The sequence below is a fragment of the Danio rerio genome, chromosome 22 (genome assembly GCF_052040795.2).
Source record: "Danio rerio strain M-AB ecotype USA chromosome 22, GRCz13ab, whole genome shotgun sequence".
In the NCBI taxonomy this organism is placed as follows: domain Eukaryota; kingdom Metazoa; phylum Chordata; class Actinopteri; order Cypriniformes; family Danionidae; genus Danio; species Danio rerio.
In genome coordinates this window covers 7848800-7866504 of record NC_141042.1, presented here as the reverse complement: position 1 = coordinate 7866504, position 17705 = coordinate 7848800, and the positions used below count along the sequence as shown (strand labels likewise).

Sequence of the window (17705 nt, the reverse complement as noted above, 5' to 3'; positions counted from 1 at the left end):
GCTAAAAACAACAAAAGAAAGCATACAATTAAACCATCTCGACTCAACACATTTACACATCAAAATATAGAATCCAATCTGTATTGAATCAGTAATTTCCAGTAATGTTGCCTTAAAAATGAACCCTATTTACAAATTTTATTTTACCTAAATCATTGAAAGTTTTTAATATTTTGATTAAAAGTATCAAAATTTGTGTATTTATGAATGTATTATATAATCTTTGTCAAATTACAAAAAACAAAAACTGATTTCCGCTTATGCGAGATGTTTGTAATACAGCGTCTATGGAGCTCAGAGTAAATTGGATGTTATTCTTACCTCTGGCTGCTCTTATTAGTCTCATGCTATTTTCCCCCTTTTTCTTAAAGTCTTGATAACACCATTGTGGCATTTTCCTTATTATATTATATCAATTATTATTTCAGCAAATAAAAAAAAAATTAAAAATAAGTAAAAAAATTATTTGTTGTACTTTCCCATTCACTGCGCTCTAAGTTTACCAACTATGTCAAAAGGGTCTGTAGTAACAAATACCGTGCCCGTTGTTGTGCAATCCTGTGATATCATAGAAAATAATGGGGCTTACCATATGTATTTTTCTAAATATTTCATTGTGAGACATTATTTATGTTATATTAAGGCATACAATCAATCCTTTAGGTATTTTACAGTAAAACTAATATAAAAAGCAGCTCCATTGGTGTACGTTTCAGTTTTCACTCATCAAAGAAACTTGAGATATTAACAAGACCTAATATGAGTCTTTTCTTTCCTAATGGAGGCTTCGTCTTGTTATTTTGTGGGATATTGATTGGTTAAGCAATGAGTGGAGCGTATTCAATATTCCTCTATGAAGGGCTTCGGAGATCAATAAAATGCGGAACGTTTTATTAGCGACTAATTATCTGTGATGATGACTTAATTTGATTCACTTTAACCATGCTAAAACGGTTTAACCCAAGGGGTCCGTGGGACATTGACTGGATCGGTGTGTGTCACACTCGGCTCTAAATTCGGTTTTGTCTCAGCAGATGTTCTCGCCTGTGCATTTCTGTCATCATTTAAAGCTTGACTGACTTTTCCTAATTGCTTATAATAGATTGTGATTTGTTGGAGTGCAAAGCGCGAGACTGAATTTTGTTTTACTCAAGTAGTGGGATTGCAATCTGAACGAATGTGACAAGAATGCTAATTAGTACAATTAGATGACAACACTTTGAAAATGGACCTTTCTGTCTGCATGATAAATACAACCTTATTACATTATGCTTTGAAATGCTACTTTCTCATTGGCCAGTTTTGCCATTTGTTACCCTCCAATTACCAATTATAGCAGAAATAGACGATGTGGGTTCAGCAGGGTAACTGAAATCAGCCCTACACGCTTGCCAGGAACTTGTGTTTGGTAAACTATGTAAATTATGAACTCCAACTTTGTATATTTATGTCAAAGTAATTGTTCAATAACTGAGATTATGTAAATTCAGTGTTCCAGTTGTTGAAAAGTAAAGCCCTTCAGGTGAGACGAGACCCATAAATTGGAGTTTATACACTTTACAGTTTACTCAAAGGTTCTGTGCTGATTTTTATTAACGAATAAGTAATACAACTCACTGTTTTATAAAGTCTGTCTGTGATCAGTGTTGCTAGATATAGCAAACTTTTTCCAGTCCAAATGCAGTCTGAAACCCGACCAAACACACAAAAAAACTGTCAAAATATTAATTAACATTTTTATTTAATTTTATCATTCATTAATTTTCTTGTTGGTTTAGTCCCTTTATTAATCCAGTGTCGCCACATCGGAATGAACCGCCAACTTATCCAGCACATTTTTACACAGCAGATGCTCTTCCAGTCGCAACCCATCTCTGGGAAACATTCACACAAACACTCAAACACTACGGACAATTTAGCCTACCCAAGTCACCTGTACCGCATGTCTTTGGACTGTGGGGGAAACCAGAACACCCGATGGAAACCCACACGAATGCAGGGAGAACATGCAAACTCCACACAGAAACGCCAACTGAACCGAGAATGGAACCAGCGACCTTCTTGCTGTGAGGCGACAGCACTACCTACTGCGCCACTGCGTCGCCTTTATTTAATTTTAATTATGTCGAAATTCACTTTAACTGTTAGAATTTAACCATTCAGCAACCAACACCAGCAGTCGCAGAACCACAACATAACCAGATCACAGCGAAACACTGCCCCCTCACCCACACACTGCACTTTTTGTTGTGTAGATTACACTACCTATTAGAGTACTTTCAATACTTTCAAAATGGGATATAAATTCATCTTATTTGCCGTTTTTAAATTCTTTTAGACATAATTAGGTGCTGCTTATCAATTAGATAACGCTTCTATGTTTGTTCTTGCTGTTAATTGTGGGGGGAAATTATTGATAAAAGTGTTATGATAAACTGCTGTGAGTTTAAATGTAGCGCTGTGTGATTCAGAGGAGTCAGATTTTGATACAAATTTCCTTCATCTCTTCTTGCGGGTGGACTTACATGGTTTGCGCTATGACCTGGTCACTACTAAATGTATGGAGTAGGAGTGCACAGTTGTTTTGTTAAATTAGTTGCATATAAAAGTTGTTTAAAACCTCCCAAATGTTGTCATCCCGCGTAAGCCATATTTAGCTTGCAAAATCAAATTCAAACCGCCCAATCTGGCAACACTGTCTGTGGTTTGCCTATTTATGTCTGTTGGGAACAGTTAAAAGGTTCACTTTGAGTCATTTCATTCATCATTCAAAAACTCATTTTATAGTGATTTAAGAACAAAACATTGACTTTTTTGAGTTTTTTACATTATTGATTATTTTTTGTTGCCAAACTTTGCAGACTGCCATAATTTCCATTCGTTTAAGGATTCATTGGTGCAATTAGCTGGAAAACATCAATTCATGAATAAACAGTAGCTTCTTCTGTAAATCATTGATTCATACTTTTTGGAGATTTTTTTTTTTTTTTTTTTTTTCAAAATTCTTGATTGAATCCGTGATCTTATGATTCATTGAATCATTCATGTACTGAAGTGGGCGAATGCTTACACAACACTGCTTACAGCTTAAAAAAATATTTCAAAGAAATATGTGCTTTGCTGGACCTGAAACTGCAAAGATGTATGCCTTCAGAGCAGTGTTGTCTCATAAATACACATTCATTCATGGAAACACTCTATTTCATTCAGAAATTGGGACAAAATACAAGCGAGTCATATCAAGTGAGCTATTTGAGTTCAAATGGACAAGTTTACACTGGATTTGTATCCCTCCAATGCATGTAAACTACCTTAAATTGGCATCTAGCATTGGAAAAAAAATATCTGTCAAAGTGATTACAAGCCAGTTGTGTAATAAATTTTTGATTAATATTTTCATGCCAATGTTAGATGTTAATTTGACATCAAATTCATTTCATGTCCATTGATTTTTACTTTTAAAAGCCCGTTATGCTGCTTGAAAGAGATTTTATTTGTTTAATACCTCCTGTTTTTCAAAACGACATCAAAAAGCATGTCAAAAAGACAAATCAATTTGATGTCAGTTGACTACCTTGTTTCAAATTGACATCTAACATTGCCATTAAAACATTTGTCAAAAAATGATTACACTACTGACTGGCTTGTAATTGTTTTTGATGCCAATGTTAGATGTCAATTTGATGTCCTTTTGAAACCAATTACTAGTTTACACTAGATTTTGAACCCTGCTACGGTAATTCAGTTATAATTCTTTGTATAATACTAATTGGTGGTCAAAAGGGCATCAATGTGTGAATGTCAAATAGAAATAAATTATTTGACATCAAACCGATTAGCATTTTTGACCGAATTTTTTATTTATTTTTTGGTGGGGTTTTGACATCAAGGTGCCAGCTTGGTAGTCTTTTCCCCAAATTGATCGCAAGTCTTAAAACAATATCAGAAAATAGTTTACTTGTGCTTCCATAAGCTAATAAACTTTCTTTTTTGCTCTCAACCTTGCTTATTTTCAAATGTCGTAGACCTGTGGGCGTCTTTTCTTCACTCCACCAGTAGGAGGTGCCAGCATGTGGTTCGTGGGTTGTTGATACACATATTTTTGGCAGTCCGACAGACTTAATAAAGCATACATCTGCTGGCACCAGATGTCACCTGTACCAGGCCTTGATGCAGTCCGTATGCTCTGAACTCCTATTAAAAATGGTTTTCCCCAATGGGAATGAGATAAACTAAGTCTACACTCGCCTTTTAGACAGCGCCAAACACCTCCAGTGCTTTACAGCTCGCTGACATTTTTAATTACGCCAGGGAGTGAGCAAGAGGCCGGAGCGATCCTGACAAAACAACCAGGATCTGATGAATCCGTTTAATGGCCTAAATATCAACCCGAGCCACTGCCGGCCCTCCAAACTCTTGGCTTTTTCAATGGAAATGAAGCGGGTTTGGGAATATGAAATGATCTTGAGCAGCTTATCCCTTAAAGAATCAATTATGAATGCTTTGGAGGAGATCAGAAGCGCCCGCTCGGCTCTTTCACAGACAGGAAGTGTGCGTTTGAGACTAGGAAGCCGATGCCAGGAACTTATCATTGCTCTGGGGAGAGAGGGAGAAAGATGAAGTGGGGAGAGCGATGGAGAGAGCGTCTCTTGCATGATAAACAGTAATAATAATAATCCACCCATGTGGAAACTCTTGACTTTCCTCTGATGTGATGCTCAGCGTCTGAGCTGGTGGTCAGATTGGTGGGTTTGTAATTGAGGACGGGATGCCGGAGATGCCAGTGTGGTCTCTTATAGTGTCTACAACTATCAATGATGTACAAAGCACATTAGTCGATGGGCTTATTTCAGAGATTAGACATTGAAATCAACCCTGGAGAGGAGCCATCTTGCCATCCAGTTGCAATCCTGCTCAAAATCGCTGGATCAAATTGATCTGAATGCTTTGACATGCTTGGTCAGATGGGCTTGTTTTTAGTTAGGAATAGAGGTAAAACATTATGCTTCCTCAGAATTAGGGTTGGGGACCTCTGCACCAGACATTAGCTGGGTTTCATTAAACACAGTTGTATTGGAAATGCATGCTTCAGTCTACATTCTTGTGAAATCGTAAATACTTAAGCCTCATTCACACTACGAGCGACTCGGAGTGGCAAAACGTCAAGCGACAGTTCATTTTATTAGAGATTGAGTGACTTTTAGTGCTCTCAGTCTATGTGAGCGACAGCATCCGTTGGCGAACAGGTGGGCGTGTCATGCGATGCGACAGTTAAGTATCCTTCAATTTTACGCAAATGAAGAGTGACTTTCTTAAACGACAGTCAATAGGAAGACCGGTAGAGCTCATGTGATCCTCTCTCATAGCTTGCTCAGATGCTGGTTGTATTCTCCATGCTGTAGACCTACATTGACCTGCGTTTGCAGCAAGTCGCCACCCAAAGCGACAGACAGCTACAAAGTTGCTGCTAGTGTGAATCTCTGCAGTTTCTAGGGGAAATGAAGGCTAAGAAGCAGTATGAGGCTAGCAACTCTTGTTCCTTTTCTCACTGATGATATTTACAGGGTCATGTTATCGACAGATAAAAGATTCTTTTTGTACAGTTCTCTGCACAGCACCAAATAAACACCACAAAACTGCTTAACAGTATCTATACTTTATACTTTGTATTTGATTACCTTTTCCTCTCCTATCTGTTTCCATAGACAACTTTTTTTTTTTGGCGTAGTCAGTTTGCTCAGCAGCTCACCTTGTAAGGTGTTGTACTTGGGATGCAAATCGCTCGGGTTCATATGCAGTGAAGCAAGTTTCAACAAAAGATCTAAATACAATGTAACATCATGGTAAAACTATGTGCTCACAGTGCTATGTCTTTAACATCTGCTTTTGTAAACACTAATGGTTGGGTTTAGGGAAGTTTACTCATTTTGTAATCTGAAATGTGCAAAATGACATTTTACATTTTGCAAAAATGTAGGCTGGGGAAGATAATTTCCAACAAGTCTGGGCTGGTTTCATTCTAACTAAATGTTCATTTCCTTTGACCATTATTTACATTAACTCTTTTTCACACAGATTAAAAACCCTGAAGTCAGTGTAAAATCTTTTGAGGTCACTCATTTTTGAGTAATGGAAACATGTATTATCGCACTTGCTGGGTGAGTCTCTTTGTGAAGAATACTCAGAATTGCACTATGTTTTTGTGCATCTAGTGTTTATAAGAAAGAAGTGTAATGTGTATGACAGGGATGTCAAACTCAATTCCTGGAAGGCCGCAGCTCTGCACAGTTCCAACCCTAATGAAACACACATGATCAAACTAATTGAGATCTTCAGGCTTGTTTGAAACCTACCAGTAAGTAAGTGTGCTGAAGCAGAGTTGGAACTAAACTGTGCAAGGCCGCGGCCTTCCAGATATTGAGTTTGGCATCCCTGGTGTATGTATTTATATAGCACATTTATTGTGTATGGCCATACACCCAAAGTGCTTTACAATCATAAGGGTGTGTCTCCTCACCATTTCCTCACCAGCATCTGCATTACACCCCTACTCTTTACAAGAGGTGCCATGGGATTTTTAATGACCATGAGAGTCAGGACCTCAATTTAACGTCTCATCTGAAAGACGGCACTCACTGACTATATGGTGTCACCTTCACTTTACTGGGCCATTAGGACTCACACAGACCGCAGGTTGAGTGCTCTCTACTGTCATCACTAACACCACTTCCAACAGCAACCTAGTTTTCCCATGTGGTTTCCCATGTCTGGTGCATACAAAGAGGAATGAATGAGTTTTCTAGTCCTACAGGTGGTTTGTCAAGCCCACTCACCTGTGTGAAGCACACTCATAAACACTCAATGTTTCAGAGACAACATTGTGCAATTCTAAGGACGTATCTGGTGCATATAGAAGGGAATAGTGTGTTTTCTAGTCCTGCATGTGGTTTGTCAACCCCACTCACCTGTGTGAAGCACACTCAGAATTGCACAATATTTTCCCAGAAACGTGGAGTGTTTTTATGGTGGTGTCTGGTGCATATGTGTAAATTTAGTGTTGGTGAGCATTAGAGACTAAAGCTCAGTGTGATTGTTTTAAATCCGTTTTTTAAAATGCATTGTGTGTTTTGCATATCTTTTTATTTTCCCATACATCATTCTGCTTTGCTTTGAATGTTTTAGTCAGTGATACAAGCAGTGATATTTACAAAGATGAATTCATCCAGAAAGAGCCTGGCTTCGCTCCTAATGATGGTGATAGTTTATTTTCTCACTCGGCTTGGCTCTCATCCCTCTCCATTCTCAAACAGGTTTGCTTTTCCACTCGTTGGAGAGCCAACTTTACTCATGGATCCCGGTGGGCGGTTTGCAATAACCTTTGCTCAAGCGCTCGCTTTTCGGCAGCCAAAAACAAGACGTTTCAAGGCTGTGCGTTTAGTGAGTAACACCTTTATAAGGATGTGAATGGAGCCTTCGTTGTGTTTCAGAAAAGGAAATTAATGGTTGAAGATGAAGTAGACTGAACTCTGAGGTCTTAAACTTTTCTTTTGTCAGTTTGACTTGCGTCGAACTGATTGAAATTTGGTGGAGAACTTTGTTTTAGGGTCAAGAATGTTCGCGGGAAGATTTGGAAAGGCTGTATAAATCGTGTTTGGAGAGATTGACCTTTGTTGGTTTCCTTTTTATTTTGTTTTCCAAATCAACGCTCCGAAATGCACAGTGTGCGGTCAGAAAAAAGAAAAGGGTGATTGTAGCTTGTCAAATGCTAAAATATGGTGTGAATAACAGCGTATGCATGTTAAAGTTTGCTTGAAATTGGAAACACATCCTCTGAATCATCCAAGAAAAAAAAAAAACGTTTCACAGTCAGAAACAAATGTGTTTTTCTGCAGCTGAATTGCTGGCTATTGTAGTATTGAAAAAGATTTGAGGACTACAGTAGATGTAAAAAATGTTGAAAGCAGCAATTAAGGGAAAGCTGATTGTAATTACATTCAACAGGAAACTTTAATTGTGCATCTACATTTAAAATAACATGCCTCAATGTGTGAAAAGCTCCTTACATGCTAGAATTATTTCATAATTAATAATATTTAAAAAAAAAATTACTTATTGTAAATTTCCTTCAAGTTTCAGACAAGGCACTACATTTTTGTATTATTATACATATCTTTAAAGCAATTTCAGCGCAGTTTGGACAAAATATAATAATATCCAATCTGAATAACCAAACTATTTTTACATTATTATTAATATTATTATTAATATTACAATTAAATATGATTACAATAATATTATTATTTTTATTATTAAAATTACAATTATCTTGGCCAGGTCACTGGGCTCAATCTCAATAGGTTTTTTTTACCTGGTTAAATGAAGAAACAATAATAATTTTATTAAAATATGAATAATAGCAGTTTTGTTGACATAACTGGTTCTTATTTTTTAGATAATAAAAAATGTAGCCGTGAGCACCTCAAAAATTATATATAAATTATATTAAAGCAATTTCAAACAGATGAAGTGTTTTCTCTTTAGAGTTTGTAGACTATTTAAACTATTTCAAGTTACTAAATATGTTATATATCACATCCATGTAAACAATGTTTTGTGTAAGCTACACAAAGCAATTTAATTTTTTAATTTTTTTTTTTTTTACAAAAGCAGAAAATAAATTACAGTACATGACATTATAATGAAAACGAAGCATAAATAAGGAAATATATAATTATAATGATAATTATAATAATAAAAATATTTAATATTATAGTTATTTTAAAAAGTTGTATATCCCATTACGTGTCAATATACTGTCAGGGCCAGATTAAGAACGCATCCTATAGTGCCTATAGCAAATCCAAGGGCCCCTCTTTTATTTTTTAACCTCACTAATATGTATGTATGTATTAGATCATTATATATGTTTTCTATTTTATTAAAATAGGTTTGCAAGTATACAAAATTAAGTAATGACATAATATGAACTTTCAAACGGGCTGTCAAAATCAGCAAACCAAAAAACTTTTGTAATACTTTTTAAATTGGTGCTATATAATAAAGACTTTTAATATTTACCTTTAAAAAGTTTTGAACTTAAGTAATAGGATATCTTTAATATCCATGCTTCTGATATCCAATATATTATGGTCTTTTGAGTTACTTCTGAGCTAGCATCCTTATTTTAATCAATTTTTTTTATTTTTTTTTTGTTTTTTATTTTTTTGCATCAGATATATTATCTGATGAAAGTCGGCGCCAATATTTCATTGCTCCATATTATTACTGCTGTTTTTTTTATAAAAGGGGCAAAGTAAACATTCATAAAGTTTGCTTTCTAACTGGTTCAGTTAGACTTGCTGAAAAGCTTAACTGAGTGTATTACTTTAGAAGACATACAGTACTCCGCAACAAGGGATATTTTGATAACTGCTTGTGCAGGCTATTCGATTTGTTTGCACTCTGTCTCACTGTTTTTTGGAGTCCAGCTATAACGTTGTCTTAGTATCTCGGCGGTTACGAGTTCATTCAGCCTGACTCTGCCTATCCCAGCATCTATTACCACATGTACAAGTGTATCAATGATAAACTACTCGCTTACTCGGAGTAACGATTGATGACCAACTGAACTTCTCTGACCATATTTCTAGAACTGCTCGATCGTGCAGATTCGCACTCTATAACATCAGAAAGATCCGACCCTTCTTATCTGAACATGCAGCTCAACTCCTTGTTCAAGCTCTTGTTCTCTCCAGACTGGATTATTGCAACTCTCTACTAGTCGGGCTCCCAGCTAACTCTATCAAGCCTCTTCAGCTGCTCCAGAACGCAGCAGCACGAGTGGTCTTCATTGAACCTAAAGTAGCACGTCACTCCGCTGCTCATCCGATTGCACTGGCTGCCAGTTGCTGCTCGCATCAAATTCAAAGCTCTGATGTTTGCCTACAAAGCGACCTCTGGCTTTGCTCCTTCTTATCTGCTCTCACTTCTGCAGATCTATGTGCCCTCCAGAAACTTGCGTTCTGTAATTGAACGTCGCCTCATGGTTCCATCCCAAAGAGGGAAGAAATCACTTTCGAGAACGCTCACGTTCAATCTCCCCAGTTGGTGGAATGAACTCCCTTACTGCATCAGAACAGCAGAGTCACTCGCTGTTTTTAAGAAACGACTAAAAACTCAACTATTTAGTCTCCACTTCACTTCCTAATCTGCAATTGCCTCTCTGGATATACCACTAACTGTACTCAAAATTTTTTTTACTAAATTACTAAAATATTACTAATACTTTCCTTCTTAGACTTTACAGACCTGAAACTTGCCTACAGCACTTATTCATTGTTGCTCTTATAGTTGTGTAAATTGCTTCCTTGTCCTCATTTGTAAGTCTAAATGACTAAATGTAAATGTAAAACTGTTCGAATTCCATTTTTTTTTGACGACGAGCTTGGTTAGCTTACATTCGACTGGACAATTCTCACGGCAGTGCCGAAATGACTGACCCTGAGGAAATTGGGACATCCGATCACCCTTATGGGTGACTAAAACAGGACTATTTAATATTTTGATTGGGCTACAGCCACTCCCAGACCCAGTTTAGCACCGGCATAACTGTTTTTGAACCGCAGCTAACTGAAAGGAGTACTACACCTTATTGACAAGAGAAAGCATAATGCAAAGAGATGTTTCCATTGTCATTGCGCAAATTAATTTGACTGTCAATAGATTTTGCATGAGTCTATATGGGGGGAATTGTGAGGAAAATAATTCAAATATGACCTGTAAAAAAATAAAATAAAATATTTTGTTTATTAATATTTAATTTAATAGTACTTGATAATATTTAATATAATACTCAACAGAAGGTTAAATTGGTGTCTTTGATCACATCTACACCGTGACTTCATTGATCATGTCCAGAAGCGTGTTTTGGGACTAAAGACGCTCATACAGTAGTATACGTGTGTGTTTCATGCTGCTCTCTGGACTGCAGGCCTGTGCTTGTGCTGGACACGGTGTTCTGTTTCTGCCTTACAGTCCTGTTAATGGATCACAGATCAGTCCCTCATGGTCCCGCAGGCCTTGAACCCGCACCGCCTGCTGAGACGCACCGGAGATTGGAGATTTCCCAAAGCGGAGCTCAGTGATCCACAACCGCACCATCACTGCTGCGCTTCAGTGGAAACACACACGACTGACGCCGATAACACACCACATTCTCACACTCTGCAGCTTGTGTGATCTGCTGGAGTCAAAACATGATTCAAATGATCATTCTGATGAAGGATCTTTCTCACTTTCACTCGTGTGTACAAATTATGTGCAACTATCTACTTGATAGAGTTATCATTAATGCTAAGCTTACATTTATTAGCATTTCCATGCCAGATATTTTAAAGCAGACTTAAAGGCATAGTTCACTCTAAAATGAAAATTCTGTTATCATTTACTCACCCTTCACTTGTTCCAAACCTATTTAAGTTGCATTCTTGTCGAACACAAAAGCAGATATTTTGAAGATTGCTGGTTGCTGGCACTTATTGACCTCCATAATACTATGGAGGTCAATGAGTGCCAGCTACCAGCAATCTCATTGGCACTCATTGACCTCCATAGTGTTATATAGTGCCAGCAACTAGCATTCTTCAAAATATCTGCTTTTGTGTTTGACAGAAACTGTATATATGTTTCAGACCACATGAAGAAGAGTAAATGATGAGGATGTTTTTATTTTTGAGTGAACTGACCCTTTAATTTTTGTGCTTTCTTTCATGTTTTAACCATTTTAACACTTCAAAGAGAAGTCTCATTCCAATTTAATAATTGAAAGTGTTTTTAGAAGAATTTAGAGAAGCACAACCAAACGTTTCAAATATTTATCGGTTACATGTGAATTGCTTTATCTGCACATTTTCTACACATTTAAAGACAAATTTCATGCTTTTAAATTATTTTTTATATAAAATGTCAGCACAGCAGGGTGTTGTTTTGTAAATATTCAGTGCTTATGATTGTAATTCAGTAGCTCTTTAGTTTGTCTTATATTATTTTATGAATTTCAAATGTTAAACACTATTTATTGTTAAAAGGGCATTTAATAACCTCATTTTAACTGTTACATCCAAAAAGTGCACACATAGTATGTAACTTAAAAACATATTGAAAGCTAGTTAAGGTGTTCCTCAAACTGTACATCAGGAGTTTAAAACGCATACTGATATTTTGTTTATTGGTATAACTGAGGCACAAGCTGTAAAGGCTCTGTCCGCTTGGGAAGGGGAGCAGCAATTCATTTGCATTTAAAAAGATACACTAAAAACAGTTTTTATTTCCACTCCAAAATGGGGAGATTTACAGCACAGTATAATAAATGATCCTTGAGATCTGAACTAGAGATCTGCGCGGGACAAAATTTTGAATCCCGCTCCCGCCCGAACCCGACCGCTCCCGCTTACATAAAGAATTTGTTGTCCCGCTGCCCGACCCGCCCCGTTTTCTGCCCGCCGCGCCCGATCCCGCTAAAGAGCGGAGGAGAACAGAACCGAAAATCCCCCAGCTATATAGTCCAGACAGCCAAGCTGTCTGTATAAACACACACACACAGCACCAAGCACACACACACACACACAGACAAATCTGTCTCTCTCATACGCGCGCGCGCACTAACACACACACAAGCACCAAGCAGACACACAGGCGTTTGCTGTTATATCAACTCAAAGGCTTGTAATACCATGTATCAAGTACCAATGTAATACCAAAAGGTTTTATATAAAGGTGTATAAATACTGAGTCGCGCCAGCTCCGGGCCGCAGCACACATTACTCTCGGGCCGATTCCAGCGGGGATGCGGCAGCGTCGGCTCGCTTATGGCCGCCGCATCTGGCCCGATTTGATTCGGGCTGGAATCGGGCAGTGAGTCCACAAGCATCCGGAGTCCGGCAGCCAGAGCCGGGCCGAGTGGTAAGTCTCCGGCAGGCCAGAATCTAGCCAGAATTGGCCCGAGTGTATTTTGCTATCTGGGAAAGCTCTCACTCTCTCTCTGTCTCTCATTCGCGCGCGAACACTAACATACACACACACACACACACACACAAGAACCAAGCACACACACAGGTAAAGCTCTCTCTCTCTCATTCGCATAGCAATATCCGCGATATTGCTAGACAGCCCGCTCCCGTCCCAAATTAAACCCGTTCCTGCGATTTATTCGGAAATTTATTCCCGCGCCGCAAAAATCTGGTCGGGTCCTGCAGCGCCCGCGGGACAGTCGTGGGAATGCAAACCTCTAATCTGAACTGAAACTTTACAGACACACTTGAGATTTCCTGAGAAATATGCTTGTATTAGTTCTGTTTCGGTCCCACTTTATATTAAGTGGCCATAACTAATATGTACTTGCACAGGAATTAATAGCTTGTTTGAATGTACTTATTGTGTAAATACATGTATTTACTCTGTCCAATAAGTGCTTCTCATTGCAGAAGTAATTGAGGCACAAGCTGTAAAGGCTCCGCCCTATTTGCAGGGACTCCTCAGACATATTAAACATTGTTAAAAGCATAAAATATGACCCCCTTTTAATCATTTTGTCCAAAAAGACCACAGTGAATATGAATAAGAACATAAAAGCCATCTTACAAGCTACAACTAATGTTGTTTGTGCTCCTCATTGCAGGAGAAACTGAGGTTGAAGCTGTAAAGGCTCTGCCCTCTTCTGAGAAGGGGGAGGAGAGCAGCAGCTCATTTGCATTTAAGGAGACACAAAAAAGCTTTTTATATTTTCAGCTCAAAAAAGGGGAACTTATAGCATAATACATTATCAATGAGATATTTTCAGCTGAAAGTTTGGAGGGACATTCTTGGGACCCCTGAGCCTTTGGTAAAGGCGTAGAATATGACCCCCCTTTCAACTATTTTGTCCAAAAAGTGCACAATTAATATAAACAAGAACCCAAAAGCATTTTTAAAAGCTACAATTTAAAGGTACAATTTTGTTTGTGCTCCTTATTGCAGAAGTAACTGTGGTTCAAAATGTAAAGGCTCCACCCTCATCTGATAAGCAACTCTGAGCAACTCATTTGCATTTAAAGAGACACACAAACCATGTGTTTTTAGCTGAAAAGGGGGGTTTGTAACACAATATAATCAATGAGATATTTTGATTTTAAACTGTTCAGGAGCAAGCTTGGGACCCCTGAGACTTTGTTAAAAGCATAAAATATGACCCCCTCTCAACCATTCTGTCCAAAAAGTGCACAATTATTATAAAGAAGAACCCAAAAGCCATCTCAAAAGCTACAGTTAATGCTGTTTGGGCTCCTCGTTGCAGGAGTAACTGCTATCAGTCAAGCTTTAAAGGCTCCACCTTCTTTTGAGAAGAGGGAGGGGATCAGCATCTCATATGCATTTAAAGAGACACACAAAAACATGTGCTTTTATTTTCAGCTAAAAAGGGGGATTTGTATTTATAATATGATCAATACTCAGTGAGAATATCTGAGCTGAAACTTTACAGGAACACTCTTGTGACCCCCGACACTTTTACACATGGGCTGCATCCGAAACCGCATACTTCCATACTATATAGTACGCTAAAATCAGTATGCGAGCCGAGTAGTATGTCCGAATTCATAGAATTTGAAAATCAGTATGCGAGAAGTACCCGGATGACTTACTACTTCCGGCGAGATTCTAGAGTGCGCATTCCATGCATGCTGTGCTATCCCATGATCCCCTGAGAGCGGATTCATGAATGGGAGTAAAGCGGAGGTAGGTCACGTGACCATGACAAAATGACGGATGTAGTACGTCCGAATTTCATTCATAATTTTCACGTTCATAATGTATAGAACGTAGTTTTCTACGTTTAAATTCAAATGCAGTACCTACTGAGTAGTAGGTGGTTTTGGACACAGCCATTGTTTAAAGGTAAAATATGACCCTCTTAACTATTCTGTCAAAGAAATGCACAATTAATATAAAGAAGGGCCCAAAAGCCATCTTAAGAGTGTTTTACCTCCTCAATGGAATGGTAACTGAGGCACAAGCTATAGAGGCTTGTTCTGAAGACATTCTGTGAAGCAACTCATTTGCATTTAAAGAGCTACACAAAAACTGCTTATAATAAATGATCCATGTGCTGAAATTTTGCAGAGACATTCTTGAGACCCTTGAGACCTCTATTACACATTGTTAAAAGTGTAAACTATGACCCCCTTTTAACCATTCTGTCTAAAAAGTGCACAATTATTATAAAGAAGTATATTCTGTGAGATGAAACTGAATTAGCTTTAGCTCTCTATAGCACACTTACCTGCGCTTCAAGGCGTTTGAGTCTGTTTCGGCCCGCTAGAGCTTCTCGTCCCGAACAGACACCGGGCTACTAATTAGGGCCCCAACGCGGATGCCATGGAAATATCCGCACTGATCTGAACCGAACGGCTCTTAAAAGCCTGGTGTCACTCGCAGAGAGAAGTGCCGCTTAATTGGCTGCTGGAAACAGACGCTAGAGACAGTTATTAAGCTTCAGGAGTTCAGCGTTTGAAGAAATGAAACGGCAGCGGGTTCAGGTTTTGTCCCGCAGGACGCCGTGTTTTTGCTCGTGGTGTTGTTCTGCTGGAATTGGTAATTATGGTTCGGGCATCTCAAGCTGATCTGCACTTGCATTAAGTTCATTTGTAGGCATGCTTTATTGTATTTTGTGCTTGGTTAGCCAAGAAAGGGACACTCAGGCTTTGTTTATTTGGTGATTCAGTTTGCTTGAGTTTTATTGAACCTCTTGGAGAAACATCTGAATGTTTATTTATTTTTTGTTTTGTGTGTTTGTTTATACCCAGTATGACTTTAGACCATTATATTTACTTTCGTTTACTGTTTACTGTTTTTATGTTGAAGACAGAAACACATTTTATGTTATAGTTTATTTATTTGTTTGTTTATTTATTTGTTTTCATTTTACTTATTTTTTTATTTTATTTATAATTTTTTTGTATTTTGTTTTGTTACCATCTTTACAAAGTAAATAAGTCTTCCTAACTATCCGACTAAAAATACTATACATCTTTGCAGTAGTTAATACTGTAAATATACATAAATATGATGTTTCTATTAGTTTAGTGATTTTAATAATTTAAAAAAAGTATATTTAACTTAATCTAATTACTTTAAAAAAATGCAATTTATGCCAGTACATATTTGTAACTAATAAATTATGTATTATTTGTATTTTATGTCCTTTTACAAATTATTTTTTATTGTTTTATAACAATATTGTAAATAATTCAATCCAAAAAGTAAGATTTGTTGCCAGATTGCACCACTTTTTGAGTTTCTTTTTAATGAATATTTAAAGTGACAATGACCTTATTATTGTCACCTTATTATTATTATTATTATTATTATTATTATTATTATTATTATTATATCTCCCATGCTACAAATTAACTCCCAACATCATCTGACCCAACAGCACTCTATTCAAAATCAGCCAGAGCTGAATGATCCAGGCAGCATGCTATACTTTTCATCCCAACTTATTCCTCTCCCCCACTGCATCTTTTGTCCTCTTTAAAGTCACATTTCCGGCTAATCAAATTAATGTTTGTGGCGATAAAGTGTCTTTTATTCGACCTCTGCTGCTTGGCTTTCTTCAGCTCTTATCTCTGCTCTCCACGGATGTTTTTTTTTTCTCTCTCTCCACGGAGGGACAGAAATGTAAAAGCTCCAGAAATCACTTAAATGTGCGCTTTTTTCATTTTATTCCAGTTTTCGGCTTTTGGTTGGGCTCCGCACGAATGACTTTATTTACCATCTGCTACAGAAATGAAGGTGTAATTTGTCGATGAGGGCCTAGAAAAATGCTGACCCGCTGCTAACTCAGGACTAAAGCTCTTTTTTTCTTGCTAGTTCTGCCTTTATTAGTCTGAGAGTGTAAATAGCCTGTTTAGCCTGTTCGGTTCAAGCTAAATTAGCCATTTGTGCCACGGCTAATAAGTTGTTTTTGTGTGTTTCCTCAAGCCTGAAAGCGCTCCGTTGTGATCACATGCTGTTTGTGTTTTCAAGCAAAACATTGTTTTTATATTAGCAGGGGAAAACTGAACAAACTCATCCAAGCAAACAACTGAGCTTAGTACCCTTTTAATGTCTTTAATGAGGGGTTTATTGCTATTAAAGTTTGAACTTGTAAATTTTCTATTGTTTTTCTAATTTTAACATTTTCATTGCAGTAAATAGAATTATTAGACTAATTATGCTAGGATTATTGTTTATTTTTTACGTTTTAAATAATATTTTTTTATATGTAAATATCAATATTTTATATGCATTTATTATTTTTATATTTATTATTATATTTTCATGTTGTTGTTTGACGATGATGATGATGATTATTATTATTATTATTATTACTATTATTCAAATTAATTATTTGAATTCAACTTTATTATAATCACTTCAAATGATGTAATTGATTCCCATGATGATGATGATGATGATGATGATGATAATAATAATAATAATAATAACAATGCAATTTTTATTTTATTTATATTTTAATTTATTTTAGATTGTGATTCATTATTTTGATCATTTTCATTTTTTCATTTTTATTCAATTAAACTAGTAGTGATTAATAATAATAATAATAATAATAATAATAATAATAATATTTTTATATTAATTTATTTTTTATTTTTTATTTGATAAAA

At 36.8% G+C, this 17705-nt stretch overlaps 1 protein-coding gene and 1 long non-coding RNA gene across 4 annotated transcripts in view; both read left to right on the top strand.

The window, feature by feature from the left end:
- Positions 1 to 17705, top strand: part of asic1b (acid sensing ion channel subunit 1b) — a 394977-nt gene that overhangs the window by 103501 nt on the left and 273771 nt on the right. The gene's annotated exons all lie outside the window — the stretch shown is intronic.
- Positions 2283 to 7742, top strand: LOC147838375 (uncharacterized). Its single transcript, XR_015521692.1, has 2 exons — positions 2283 to 4055; positions 4149 to 7742. It is a non-coding gene; the product is annotated as an uncharacterized LOC147838375 (long non-coding RNA).